The sequence below is a fragment of the Diorhabda sublineata genome, chromosome X (genome assembly GCF_026230105.1).
Source record: "Diorhabda sublineata isolate icDioSubl1.1 chromosome X, icDioSubl1.1, whole genome shotgun sequence".
Taxonomy (NCBI): domain Eukaryota; kingdom Metazoa; phylum Arthropoda; class Insecta; order Coleoptera; family Chrysomelidae; genus Diorhabda; species Diorhabda sublineata.
In genome coordinates this window covers 24,431,621-24,446,809 of record NC_079485.1, presented here as the reverse complement: position 1 = coordinate 24,446,809, position 15,189 = coordinate 24,431,621, and the positions used below count along the sequence as shown (strand labels likewise).

The window sequence follows — 15,189 nt, the reverse complement described above, 5'->3', positions numbered from 1 at the left end:
GTAATAAGGTTCTATCCTCTTGTGTTTGCTTACCACATAAAAAAATGGGGGCAATGGTTGTTCATGTACTACAAATAAACCTTAACCAATGTTACAAATTTATTAATGCAGGATATTTAATATAAAAAATTAGATAAAATTATATTAATTGAACCAAATTGAATGTTCTTCGGACGTTGTGTGTAATTCCCTTCCTTTTCTGTATTGCACAATAAAAACCTAGAAGTAAGGAAAAATTGCCAAGTAGGCATCACTGTACTGAACTGGTAATTAGTGGCACTATCTAAAGTCCAGCAAAAGACTTATGTACTATAAAAGCTCCCACCACGGTAATGCTAATCCGTATTATAAAATTCCGGTAGTACTCCTGTGAATCAATTCCCAGGTTTCTATTAGACACATTATTTTGTAGAAGATGGAGCCATTTTGTTTTGATGATATACTTGTTCCAGAAAATTAAATGTACCTGATTAATTGCTTGTTTGCTGGTAATAAAGTTACCCTGATATTTAAAACCAATGCATTTGTCTTGTAGATTAAATACTAAATAAACAGGATGTACATGTATCTTCTTGTTTTGCGACTTTTCTTTCTTTCGCTTCCAGATGGTATCCAAACTCATAATTACCTTTGCTGTTTTCTTGATTTTTTTACTGGTATCTTTGTCTAAATTACAGCTGTGGCGTCAACTTGTTGCTGCCCCTGTAGTCTATTTGTCGTTTTCTGATTTGTGGGAAATTGATTTTTTAAAGTTTAATTTTCTATCGTTACTGATTACTTTATGGTATGGTATCGAGTTTGGGAAGATAACATCCTTTTGAATTTTGGTGATAATAACAAGTTTCTATGGAAATTTGAATTTTTGGCACATTGCTTCCTGCGTCTCGCTTTCGCGTATAGTGTATTACAGCATACGTATCGATAAGTGCGCAGTAGAAATGCGCGTCAGTTCATTCACATCTCGAGTCGATATTTTCTGTTAGAGTATAGGCGAATGAATTTTGTATTTCCACCGTTTTCAGTTTTCACGTTAGCTCAGTAGTGTTTATATTGTGTGTCTTTCGCCGGACGATTAGTCTCTTATTTTCCGGTACGTAATCTTTTTATATCTATTAAAAATCAATAAAATTATTATTATTTTAATTGATTCACTTTTTTTTCATGGATTACGCGAATTTTGAAAAAAATTTGATAGTATTACACCATGTGATAAAGCATGCTTTTCTATAATTATAGATGTTACATACATTTTGTGTTCTAATCAAATCGGAATGTTTTTCGGTTTAAATTATCATGTTCCTTATTAGAGGGTGTATAAGAGAAAATTCCCATTTATTGAATTTGATAATCTGTGTCAAGGCAATGGAATATAGGTCAAGTAATACGAAAGGGCTGTCAAAATGCCAATAAAGGAGACTACACGTCTGGAAATGTTTTTGGTTTTTCAAACGTGTTTTTGCCATATATAACAAAGTTTGTTATTACTTAAATTATTTTATCATTTAGTGATTGGTATAATTAAGGATTATAAAACAAATTTAGCGATAATTATTTGTTCTATCCTTCAAAGTTTTTCTCTTAGTCTATTTTCTATAATAACCACCTTTAATATACAAATATTTTTTCTATTACAAATTCAGATGAAGTGAATTTTTCATCTCAAACTTAAATATATAATTTGGATCAAAATACAAAAATTGGTGGGGATTTGAGTATATAAAAATGTATTCATTATATTTGTATAAAATTCTTGTAATATATCAATTTGTTCTGAAGAATCAAAAAACTGTAAATGTACCCCAACTGCGGGTGGTATTTAACACATGATTCTAGTCTTCTGTTTAGCAATATAAATTTGATGCAATCATAACAGAGAAAATTAATTTTTAGGATGTGAAATTTTGATAATGTCTATCACAAAACTTAACGTTGAATGTTGTCGCATAATATTTAGAATGTATTTTTTGACTTCACAATTAGATTAAATGTTCAAAATTACCACCATTCACTTCTTGACATTGACCGAGACGATTTTGGAATCCTCATACAACATTATGTATGACCTCAGGGGTTATTTTGTTAATTTCTTCTGTTATACTAACTTTTGAACCAGTTATATTGTCTGGTCTATTAAAATAGACTTTAGAGCCATTCGATCCTTTCATGTCTTCCAATCCACTTATAGGGAAAAACCTCGTTTGAATAATTTCTAACTGTACTGTTGGTAGTAAATAGATCGATCTATCTCATTTGGATGATTTGGATGAAAAAGTCTTTGTAATGTAGACACTAAGAAGTTAATCAAAAAATCTAGATAAATCTCACCACAAACTTTCTCTTTAAAAAAATAATGGATAATAATTTTATTGTTAATTATACCAGCCCAAACGTTCACTTTTTTAGGATATCGAATTTGAGCCTCACACACCCAGCCAGGAATGTCTGTGCTCCAATATCTACAGTTCTGGTTGTTTCAATATTTTTTACATGAAACTATTTTTTAATTTTGTTAACTGTAGACTGCGAAACTTGTTGACCAAGGTATTTATTATTGAAAATTTCACAAACCTCCTTTGAGTTCTTGTTTTATTACCACAACCAATCATAATTAAAATGTCTATTCTCTGCGTCTAGAGCAAATGAGCCTTAATTAAATTTAATACGCGCACAAATATTGTACTGATGTCTTTTAGTAATTTTAAATAACTAAATGACAGCAGCCTACTAGATTCATATTAAATTTTGACTAATATTTTAGTATCTTCAAAGATTTTTTCCTATGTTTAGCAGAACAGATACGAAAATACCTGATTATTTCTAAAGAATTTCTCAATAGACCAGACAATATTGCTGATTTAAAAGTTAGGATAACGAAAGAAATTAACATAATAACCCCTGAGGTCATACAATATGTTGTACATGAATTCCAAAATCGCCTCGCTTATGGCCAAGAAATGGTCATTTGGAACATTTAATTTAATTGTAAACTATTTCTATCTATCTTCATTCTACATAAAGTTTTGTGATAGGCATTATCAAAATTTTACATCTGAAAAATCAATTTTCGTAGTTATGATTGCACCATGCAATTAACAAAACTTTATATTGCTGAACAGAGAACTAAAATCCCTTTCCAACAAAGAGCCACACGACCCCCTTTCTTATACATAATTTTCGAGGGGATGATTATAATTCAGAGGAGTGCTGCAGGGGATAATGTTTCCTTAGTGTAAATTGTCAATTTAAGAATAAAAATCGCCTTTTTCAGGATTTTTTCACATAGTACATAATAACGCTAAAATTTATTTTATTTCATAAATATGGATTGTATAAATACGGAGTCTTTCAAAACGTTTGCATGCGAGTTATATCACTGCATTAAGCGAAAAAAATGGATTAAAAATCACCAAACAATCACATGTCTATAACGCAAAGTTCAAAAATGCGGCAGCAGCTAAATACTTTTATGGCTCTCTCGACCGCTCGATAGGGAGGAACTTAAACGTTCCACGAGTTTTGATTGGCTAAACCTTATTGTTAATTTGCGATTAATGTATGCGTTATAGACATGTGCTTGTTTGGTGATTTTTAATAGATTTTTTTCGCTTAATGCAGTGATATAACTCGCATGCGAACGTTTTGAAAGACCCCGTATAATGAATATATCGGGTATACACTTATATTTTCACCTAATTAACCTCCTTATAACTTTTAAACAGCTAAATGTGAGAACTTTCCCTAAATTATTATTTTTGACAAGGTATGTTATCAACATTGTGGTTTACTGGTCGAAATCAGAAGATGAACTGCCGCAATCGATATTTACAGTGAATGGTTAGATTATTTCATGAGTAATATTGTCCATCTTCCACATTTTCCCTTCTCCTTCAATTGCATAATATCTGGTTTTTCCAAGTTTTCTGGTTAAAGAATTATTTTTTCTTGGAACTTCTCCGTTCATATGTGCCCATACTATCTCAATCAGGTTGAGTTCACAATGGTATGGTGGTGATTAATCCACAGTCATTCCACGATTTTTTGCAAAGAATACAGTTCTTTTCTCTCAGATTCGTAATGGAACTTAATATTCTTTGATTCTAGCCAACTCTGTGAGTTCTTTTTAACGGCATGGTTGTGGCAATTTTCCTAAAAGTCTCGAGTGATAATTTGCATTATCCATTACTATATACTATATTATACGGTTCTGAGGAAGAAGATTCATCATTTTTTCGAACCATTCATTAAAGACATCAGCATTCATGTTCTTATAGTAGATTCAAAAGTCAATAAACCAACTTTAACAAATCCGTTTCAACTGCCGATATGTACTAATAAAATGGTCTACAGTGGTTAGGTTACCCCAGATATGAAAATGATTTCACACAATTCTTGAAACTATAAATGATTTTGTAAGATTTGTTCTGATTTTTTAAATCTTTTTCTCCATTTCACATGATAAAAATCAAAAAACGACAACCAAATAACAGATATATTTATAATGTCAGCTATGTTTTAAAAAATTAGGATACATGGAAATAAATAAAGAGGAAAATGTCGAAAATATATTCTGTATTTTCATAAAACGCCTTTATGTTTTTCTTTCATCAGTTTACAGGGGAGAATCTCCAACAGTGATCTGCGATCATGTGACAATCCCATCGATCCTGATACCTTTCCTCCATCACTTTTAGATCTTGGTGGAATCGCTCTCCCTCTTCCTCACTGTAATTTCCTAAATTGGGCGGAAATTTATCTAGATCATTGCGGATATATTGTAACTTAATACTCATATTTTGCTCTAAAAAGTGAAAGTTTGTTAGCATATTTTGCACAACTTCTTCATAATTTGATGCTTTGTGGTTACCTAGGAAATTTTCGACAACCAAAACTTTTCCAAGCTTACGTTTCCGGAACAGTTATAACTTGATTGATCAATCTCATTTGGATGATTCTCATCAGGAAAAAGTCTTGTAATGAAGGCACTAAGAAGTTAATCAAAAAATCTAGATAAACTTCACCATTAACTTTCCCTTTAAAAAAATAAGGGCCAATAATTTTATTATTAATGAACCAGCCCAAACGTTCACTTTTTTAGGATATTGAGTGTGAGTCTCACACATCCAGCGAGGATTGTCTATGCTCCAATATCTACAGTTCTGGTTGTTAACCGTTCCGTTTAATTGAAACGTCGCTTCATCAGAAAAAATTATTTTGTCTACGAATCTGCATTCGTTCTTTCTAAAAACTGAAAGTTTGTTAGCATATTTTGCACAATTTCTTCATTATTTGATGCTTTATGGTTACCTATGAAATATTCGACAACCAAAACCGAAACTTTTTCAATCTTTCGTTCTGGAACAGTTATAACTTTGATAAAATCTGAGTCTTTCATTAATTGCCGTATTGGAAGACCATCAAATAGTCCACCTTTCAATTTTTTCATACTAAGCTTCCGAAATTTTCTGCAAATGTTATTAAAACAATCACTGTCCTTGTTTAACGCTTTTACAAATTGGTTTACCATACCTAACTTAATATGAAAGGGTGGAAGTGTGATTTTGTCTTTGCTCACCAGCGGCTTTAAATAATTTCTTACAGGCCAAACATCTTGATCCTAATGAAGTTGATTTGCTCTACTGACCCATATACAACTAAAGCAAGGGTATTTTGTGTATCCACTTTGTTGACCAAGTAAAAAATTAACCATTCTTAAATTCACACAAATAGGCCATTGATGCTCCGAGTATTTAATTTTCTCTGAAAATAATTTTACATTTTCATAATCTTCTTCGTTTCGTTGTATGGGAATTTGGAATTGATGCAAATTTATGTACATTGTGCAATAAAACGCATATCAAACTTCTTTTGCAACTGTCATGTCTAGAAGCAGCTTCGCGATATCTCTCAATCTTGAGGCTAATAAATCTAATCCTTGTTTTGATAAATTAAGATCACGTATCAAGTCACTGAGTTCATTTTGAGAAAATAATTTTGGTGTAGATGTTTCACTCTCCCATTGACTGGTAGACGGTCCCATTTCTGGGAATTTGGCAACATCATTGTTTCTGAGGGCATGCGAATTGCTTTTGAGGCTTGATAAGGCCGAGGGAGAGTTTTTTACGGTGTAGAACCGGACATTTCGTAGAGTGTAAGTCTGGATATATCCACGTTTGATTTCGATTAAAACCTTTAACATCTACTACGCAAAAGTAACAATCATTTAAATAATTCGAAATCTCCATCCAGATCATAGGAATTCCAAAGTCTAATACAGAACGTTCTCCTTTTTTCCATAATCGTAAAGACTCAACACAGAACTCAAATACTTTATTAGGGACTGTCCATTTTGAAACCGAAATATTCAACATAAGTCTCTGTGATATTTCTTTTTTTTTCCTTTGTCATCATGAGATTGCATTTATTAAGTGAATAAAACATTTTATATGCTGTTTACGGTTTAATATCAATAAAGACCATTTAAAACATAATATTTTGTCAATAAAATTGTAATGTGCACATATTTAGTATATTAAGTTGAAAATATAGTAAACATGATTTTGAAAGAATCAGACTTCAATACCACGAAATCCAAAAAATTGCTTTCAACCAATGTTCAATGTGGTCCCTATTCGACCCATTAGTTTGTTTATTATTTTATTTGAAAATATCCTGATATTAAAAAATATTTGTGGCCAATTAGCCAAAACATCATTGACTTGATTCTACAACTTCTGACGGTTATTAATTTCTGGGAAGCATACGAGGGATGTCCAAAAATAGAAATCTTAAGTATTACACTCTAGATGTTAACTCCCTTCTTCTAATCCAAGGGTGTGGAAATTTATTAGGATAATGATATGGTATCTCATCTTGCTTGAACCACATATCTCTTCTCAGATCAATTGGAGAGAGAAAGAGGTAGAGAGAGAGAGTGAAAGTTTCGTTGGGTTGTTTGTGATTTGGATGGGGACATTATTTATTTGGGAGGAGGAATATATTAGGTTTGGTTTTGATATAGGAAAGATTCCTCTGCAGGGCGTACTTATTGTGGATTTAGGATGATAGAGTGATATATTTTTTTGTAGTATATTAAGTTGCGGCAGGCATTTTAGGGATGAGCACCATAATCTTTTTCTGTTTCACAGAAAAACTGATTTTATTGCTTACGCTGTTGCAAAAAACTCGTTTCCCCCTATCTTAATATTAACCTACGGCAACCTATCGATCGGTGAAACCTATCAAAATCAGCTCGACGCGATAGTTAATTCTTAATTAATTGTTGAATGATAGCACCAGTCTCAAATTCCGAAAGCCACCCAGAAGGCTCGAACTCGACAATCCCTCGACAGTGTAAAGCTGCGTCAGCCTGAAAACGCTATTTCGATGTAAAAAATAGTTACGGATACGCGCTTTTTGGAGTAAGTGATTGCTAAATGAGTTCCGGATCCCGAAAACCACCCTCAAGTCTTGAATATAACAAACCCTCGGCGATGTTAAGATGCGGTAACCTTGAAAGGCTATATCTAATATATATATATATATATATATATATATCTAATTTGAGTAAGTGGGTAGAAGTACGGCTGAATTATTCCCTGTCGTCGGACATAGCTGGTGAACCCGTTCACCAGGTTACAGAAAAACCGCAGAAAACCTGCAATACCAACGATCACATGAAGTGGAAATGATCTCATCAAGAAGTTGTAAATAGTACAAATAATAAGGACCAATCCAATATATGGCAATTTTAAAGACCCCTAAAAACTATTTCCAAAAGTTACTCACCATACTAATATTTCAGAAAAGAAGAGATATGCTTGTTGGACTTGGTTTTATTGGTAGATGGAAGATATTTTATGTAAGGTTTTGTTTATTTGGGATGGCTCTGATATAGGAATAATCTCCACTGTTCGTGTGGACTGCCTCGGGTGAATTTCCTAAACAACAAGGTTGAAATTAAGACTCATGGAGTAAATGAAGATTTTTCCAATTGAACACTCCTTCACGAGTGAAGTAACCTCATCGGCAAAGAAAGTTTTTTAGATTTAGTGAGCATTTTCATTTTTATTTTCTATGTACAAAGGCTTTAGTAAGATCATTTGGTATTAAATTCTGAAGAGTTGTAATTGCTGTTAATTGTCGAGTGCTGCATTGAGGATTTTAACTTAAATTTCTTCTTTCTTTCCAACAGAAATATGTTTTGGTTGTCCAATTTGTAGCATTGAAAGTCTACTTTCTATAAATAGTACCACATGATTATGAAACCGACATTGAAATAATGTCTTTGGTTGTCCGACTAATTAATCCTTCAGACTGATTCGATCGTCTTCTACTTATTAACATTACTGAATGCCTTTTATAGTCTCATACAGTGTACCAACTTGCAATTTTTAAGATTGGAAATAAATAAATTTTTTTCGAATTGTGGACCCAAATTGAGGTTCTGTAAGTCCTCAAGGATACTACTTGGTATAAAGGTATATTGCCTCCAATCGTCATATTTTGGTCTCCCCTATACGACACTGCTCTGTATCGGTTCTTAGGCGATACATCCTGCATATTTCGCAACGAAAACTGCTTATTTTTGACAAGATTAATAATTTGAATGTGCCCGCATAGAGCATTTCTGTATTTGTCTCTTTATTGCTAGAATTCCAGAATTTTCTTTGTAAAATATTTACAGCAATCAATCACACTGTATATGAAGTAACACTTCTACCATAATGATGAGAATTAGGCAATAATTTTCCCATTAAATTCTCTCTCTTCAGCTGTTCATTGTGTTTTATGGTTATCTGACGATAGAATTCAGTATTCGTTAGGGTATTCGTTATTCGATATAGAAGTTATCGATTCTGTGCTTTAAAGTGGTTTTATTTCAGCATGTAAAACATTAATAGATGTATTGAGTTTTGGCGGTGAAACTACATTCAATTTACATAAATATCGCTGATTGAAAGACAGGTACATGTAAAGCGGTGTTAGAATATGAAACATGGATATATTCCTAGAAACCTGATTAAAACATCTATTGACAATATCTGGATACTTCTATTCTCTAGTTGTTCGGATCTGATGAAACCGCTAATTGTTCACTATTAGAATCAAGATTCTTTGGAAATTAGTAACGATGATTGTAAACATGACATTACGATTAAAATTGTTTTTTTTTAATTTTGCTTTTTTGTTTCGTTTATTTGTTTGTTTGTGAGTGAATCTGCAATTTCGCGATACAATTTTGAGGTATTCAAATCCTTTTCAAACAAACCGGTCAAAAATGTTTACTCACTCAAGAGTTTGGCTTTTCTGTAACAATTTCGACAAATAATCGTCGTCTATTTGTTTACATTTGGTTTCCAGAATATTCCAAAGGATGTGAAGTAAAAGTGGGACATTGCAAAAACTCAATCGGTTCGAAGGCTTTCAGTAAATTCTTGCTTCCAATTCTTTCAAATACTCATTGTATAGCTTCGAGGAATGTTTGCGATCGTTGTCATGCTGGAAGGTAAATTTTCTACCGATCGGGCGTTTGCTGGAACATTTACATTTTACCATTTTTATAGCCTCCTTTCTACAAAATCCCTTCAATTTTTACCAGGTCTCCTGCCGCCCTTCGTTCAAAATATCCTCAAACCATCACCGAGCCTCCGCCGTATTCTATAGTCGGGTTTACACTTCAACTACCATCCGTTCTTCATTTGACCTGCGCACAAACAATGAACGAACGTATTCGATTGCCAAAGCTCCTGTAATTGCATGATTTTTCACGTTGTAGTCTTCGCACGTCGAGGTATTTTCAATTCAGTAGCAATGGTACGGTTATTTTCGCCTAGACTAGTTTCAAACGATAATTCAAAGTTTAAAACTTACAAGTTTGAATTTGCGAGAACAAAAACAATTCGTATACTACTCCACAAAAAGATGCCTTGGTCCAAAAAGTATAAACCACAGCACGTTTTTGCGTCTCACAGGTCTAACTGGGACTAAACTACTATCATAAACGCCGAAGAAATGATTTACAGTTGACCAGGAAAATATAAACACTATTATGTTTGGTTTGTGAGACACCGTTTCGACCTTCGCTTGGATTATGCAAAACCTTTGACCGGCAGTCTAAAACACTTACTTAAAATTCTGGCCAACATCAGCTTTTTTAATCACAAGAGAATATTAGAAATGTGTCACGAGTTTGCCGATTCAATCACAAAAAACCAAAAACCAAAGTGAAGGAAAAAATGTAATTTCCACGTGAAAATAAATATTTTTTGCATAAATACATACTTTTGAGGTTAGATATTAAGCCTTTTACATTACTTAGATACTAAATTCAAATGATTTTCTTTTGACACGAAAAATTATTTTACCATAAAAATAATAGCAACGATGATTGAAAAAAATGCTGTCAGTGTTCGGTGCCAATTCAAACACGTTCGGCTACTTTGGCTAAGTGCTTTAGAAGGCGTCAATAACGAAGCCGATAATTTTGAAATAGATGTAATATAATTGCATACATATTACCTGATATTTTAGTTTTTATGACACGAGAAAATATATCACAATAAACAATAATAGTAAACGATGAATGAATGAAATGAATGAAAAAAATTGACTATTGAGCTGTCATTTAATATTTGTTTTCGAAAGGTAATATGCCATTAGGCCTGTTATATTTTTCTTTAAAAATGTTTATTCCTTAATTCACTTATTATGGCAAAGAATTCTGATTTATTTATTCTCAAGTTTTTGACGAAATTAATCGACCCACTACTCCATTCGAAGAATTCAATAAAACCCCTATTATAGGGAAACTTCTCTGGTAATTGATACCAGAGATATCATGTTCTAATTGTTTAAGGGATTGTGAGTTGATACACAACTTGTATAATCCATTATTATTTATATTATTTCGTAATACTTACCTCAGGGATTATTTTATTTATAGAAATTTGAGGAAGTTTTGTTATGAGGTATCGGCGTATCTGAAAACTTCTTAATGATTATTTTATAAACATCTGCTCTCATATTTTATACTAGGGTTTATGCTTCATGTTTGAGATAGACAAATAAAAACAAATATTTATGATTCGATATGGCTTTATTATGCCAAACAAATGTTGAACGGCGGGCAACCTAACAATTCGATGTTTTGACTGTTCAAAAACGTTTTCGAGCACTTCTAGCAAATAAATGCTGATATATGTATCAATCAGAATTTACCGGTCTACGTTTCTCTAATGTACTGTTATTACGGAAAAACGGGCGAACATTTGCTCCGAAGTGCTACGTGCGTGAAAAACTTTTGATAGATTTGGCTCGTCTTGAAAGACCCGTACAGTTACTTGTTGTCTGTCACCTTACAGACGTCTTTTGAATTTTCTCAGAATTTCTTCGCACCATTCGACATGAGCTATTTTTTGAGTGATTTATTGCGGTATCTAACGGAAACTAATATTTTTGTCAGCCAATACTGAATGTATGCGAATGGAATTGCTTACCAAGTACGCCTAAATCTTACAGTATATCATATGAAGATCTTGCAATATCAGTTAACTAACAGCATCGATGTTTTCTGGCATAATGGCCGATTTTGGACGACCTTCGCGAAATTAATCCTGCAGCGAAGGGCGACGACGATTGAATTCGGAAAACCAGCGGAACAAAGTCGAAGCGAGGTGATCGGTACATAGCTGTTGGTTTAATCCACGTGGAAAGTAGTAGGAAATCATCTGTAAACAATTCAAATAGCACTCGTAGGATAATACGTTCTGAGTAGTTTCAATTCAATCGACGTATTCACATCAGTGTTGGCATATCTCAAAACTTAAAAAACAACCCCCGTAATATTGAATTTGTTATGTAATAATACAGTTATTTTTATTTTTCCAAACAACTTACATATCGAATGGATGTCACTGATGTGGCATTCTCATGTAACGAAAAAATGTAAATACGTAAAGTAATGTTGGAACAATTTAACGTTTATGATGCTGCATAATTAGAATTCGTTGAATGTTATTGAAATCCTATTTACAAAAAATTTATTATTCGACTAATTTATATAACACTCTGTAACTACAAAATTCTTCCTAGCGTTGAAGAAACAAAAAATTACAATAAAACAAACAAAATAAAATATTAAGCATAGTTAGTTGTTTGTTCAAATAGGGCCACATTCAAATAGCGCCCCGTCCAGACGTTTGTAAGCCCAGGCGAACCACAGCGATTTTTGTGGAGAGTGTAGTAACCCCCTAACAACTCCCTTTGCGCTCCTTGGGTTACTCGATAAAATTTCGAAGGGGGCGACATATGTTGATTTTCTTTCAAACATCAATAGAGGTGAACAATAAAGCCAGAACTATTTTTATTGTTTTATAAACAATAGAAAGTGTTATTTGAAATTTTAATCTAGATAATAACACAATATACCTCTTTAAAGCACGTACACTTCGAAAACAATAAATACGTGGTAAAAGTTGTAGTGTTACAAATGGTGGCCAATGAAACTTTTTTAGTAGTCTCGTGTAGATATTCGAGTCTCTTCCTACAGTACTTACATGAACAAATGCATTTCGAATCTTTAACTTCATCATTTCGATTAATTGTTATCTCATGAGTCTAGGAAGTTGGACCTGACGTTGTTAGACACAAAATTTTAATGGTTTTTGAATTTGTTCCTTTTAGGCCACAAAATACTCTACGAGGATATGTTGAAAAATTCTTAGCCTACTATGGAACCAAACAATATTTCAATGTCAAACTATTTTATTACTCAACATATTCTCCTCTTAATTGGATACATTTATTACAGCGAACCTGCAACGTCTCTAGGACTTTCAAAAAAAAAGTTTTTTCTTGCTCTGCAAACCAGACCTCCACAGCTTTTATTACCTCCTTTCTACCCTTGCACGCTTTTGGTCAACATTCAAACATTTGGGGATCCATTTTGCAGCAATTTTTTCTCATGTCCAAATTGACATGAACTCTATGATGAACGCGTTCGTATGAAATATTCAGTGCTCCAGATATCCTTTTTAGTCCAATTCGACGGTCTGATAAAATCATGTAATGAACTGCATCGATATTTTAGGGGGCTGACACAGAAACTGACCTTCCCGATCGGTCATCATCTTCAATAGAAAATTTACCTCTTTTGGAGCTTGCAGTCCATTTTTTCACGGTCCCATACGAAGGACATTGATCACCAAGGGTATTAAGCATATCTTTGTAAATCAGCTTACCTCTTAACCCTTTTAAATACAGGTACTTGATGATGGCTCGATTTTCACATTTTCGGTGGACATCTTTTTTCTTTTAAATCATTGCTTAACTCTGGTTTACTTTTTTGACGTCAAACTTTTCACTGACACTTCTAATAAGTTATTGTTCGTTGCAATGGTAACGCAATATTTTGTTTATGCGTGGGGAACTGGTCTAGGCTAACTAGATGTCAATACATCCTCGTATGTCCCGCTTTGCTTTCTGAGGTCTGCTTCTGACTCCAATATATTCCTTGATGTGAAAAGGGTTACTTCAATATTCGTCATTTTTAGACCGATTATTAATCACATATTTTTGTTCCAATCACACATACACGTTTAGAAAATAACGGAAATCACAAAAATTGAGAAAATTCTACCAAAATCGCTAAAAACACATCCTTACAGGTTGCATTGTTGTTCACTGCTATAGAAGCCAAATTCAACGTCATCTAATGACACGTGATTTTCGCCAATTGTAGCACTGGTGATAGTAGCTGCCTTTCCAGTTTTCGAAAGGAATAGCATCAGAAGTAGTATAACTTATGCTGGAAGGGGTTGTTACGTGAATACAAACGTTATTTTGGCCTGATACAATCACCCGTAAGTGCATTTAACTTTTAAATGGAAAATGTTTGTGGCGATTCCCAGACTGTGCTACTGATATAAAATTAAATTCACTATAAAGTTATTATCGCCGTTAAAATTTACTCCAAAGTGATAATCACTCTATAGTGATTATTTTAAATTAACAGTATTTGCGTAGTGTCCTGACAAAACTCGTTCTGCTCCCGTTGATGCAGTAAAATATATCTCTTTCTTTTTTCTCTTAGAAACAACCTTGAAGGTGTATGACATATTAACACAGGCACGACAACATTAACCAACGAAAATAACTGTATACATACTATTTATTTTTTTTTTCACACAAAAAGAAGAAATCAAGAAGAGGCGACTCTTATAGTATCACTCACGTGGGTGATACGTAGCTGTATTGTTATGGGATAAGTTTCTCAAACGTGATTGAAACGTGGGGGCCATTTTTTTCGTAGCTACATGGCTATTACGTGGTAACCGCTAGTGGCGATACATGTTCAAGTTTTTCCATTGGTGGAATCCACGTGGTTTCCACTAAAAATGTTACTGGGTTTAATAGGGATGACTTCAATTGAAGTTTTGACAATTAATATTTACTATATTACATCTTGTGACATCTAGGAAACTACCTTAGGTGTTACATGTGGTGACATCAGACGACATAGAGCGAAAGCTCACTTATATATCCAATAGTCAAAATTTCAGTTTTTACACTATTTATAATTTGTTCTTGTTTTATAAATTTTTTCAGCAAAAATTATAATTCTAAATTTTAGAAGAAATTACTCTACTAATGTCTATTATTTTGGTTCTGTCTCCCTCTTTCTCTCTCTATGTACCTTTGAGAGCTAGCCAGGGATTAACTTAGTTACATCAATCCGGATGTTAACGAACGCGGCGACTAATTACATACATTAGGTTGTATTACTGTTGATGTCGTTAAATTTGGCTAGTTTCCACTTGGCTCAGTTCAAAACTTAATTGTGGATGCCTATGTACATTATTTAAAACAATGTTTATGTACTTATGTAAGAAGTCCTACAAATTATAAACGTAGATTAATGTAGTAAATACAGGATGTATTTATACTGCTTCCAGCGGCGTCTCTAACTCACGTAGCACCCAAGTGCAATCATCATCCTATCGCCCTTTAGTACCTATGAGTGCTGTACACTGAAATATGTAAAAACATCTTTTCAAGTTACGACAAACTATGTATATAGCAAAAAAATATCTTTTAAGCACCTATTTTAAAAAGTGAAGTTCAAAAATTTGTCTGAAAACAACTAGGTTGGTATACTGGGTCTCGCATCAATCTTCCCGTGTCTGTCAAATA

The 15,189-nt window shown here is 33.2% G+C and overlaps 1 protein-coding gene across 20 annotated transcripts in view; it reads left to right on the top strand.

The window, feature by feature from the left end:
- The window catches only part of LOC130450706 (endophilin-A), a 120,066-nt gene that overhangs the window by 23,644 nt on the left and 81,233 nt on the right, over positions 1-15,189 (top strand). Inside the window, exon 1 of one of the 20 annotated variants that reach the window (XM_056789274.1) lies at positions 629-1,090. The exons of 12 other annotated variants lie outside the window; for them this stretch is intronic. The gene's annotated coding sequence lies outside the window, so the exon portion shown is untranslated. Of the gene's footprint in view, positions 1-628; positions 1,091-15,189 lie in introns of those variants that run through there. 7 more of the 20 variants (XM_056789286.1, XM_056789267.1, XM_056789272.1 and 4 more) reach the window with 7 other exon arrangements.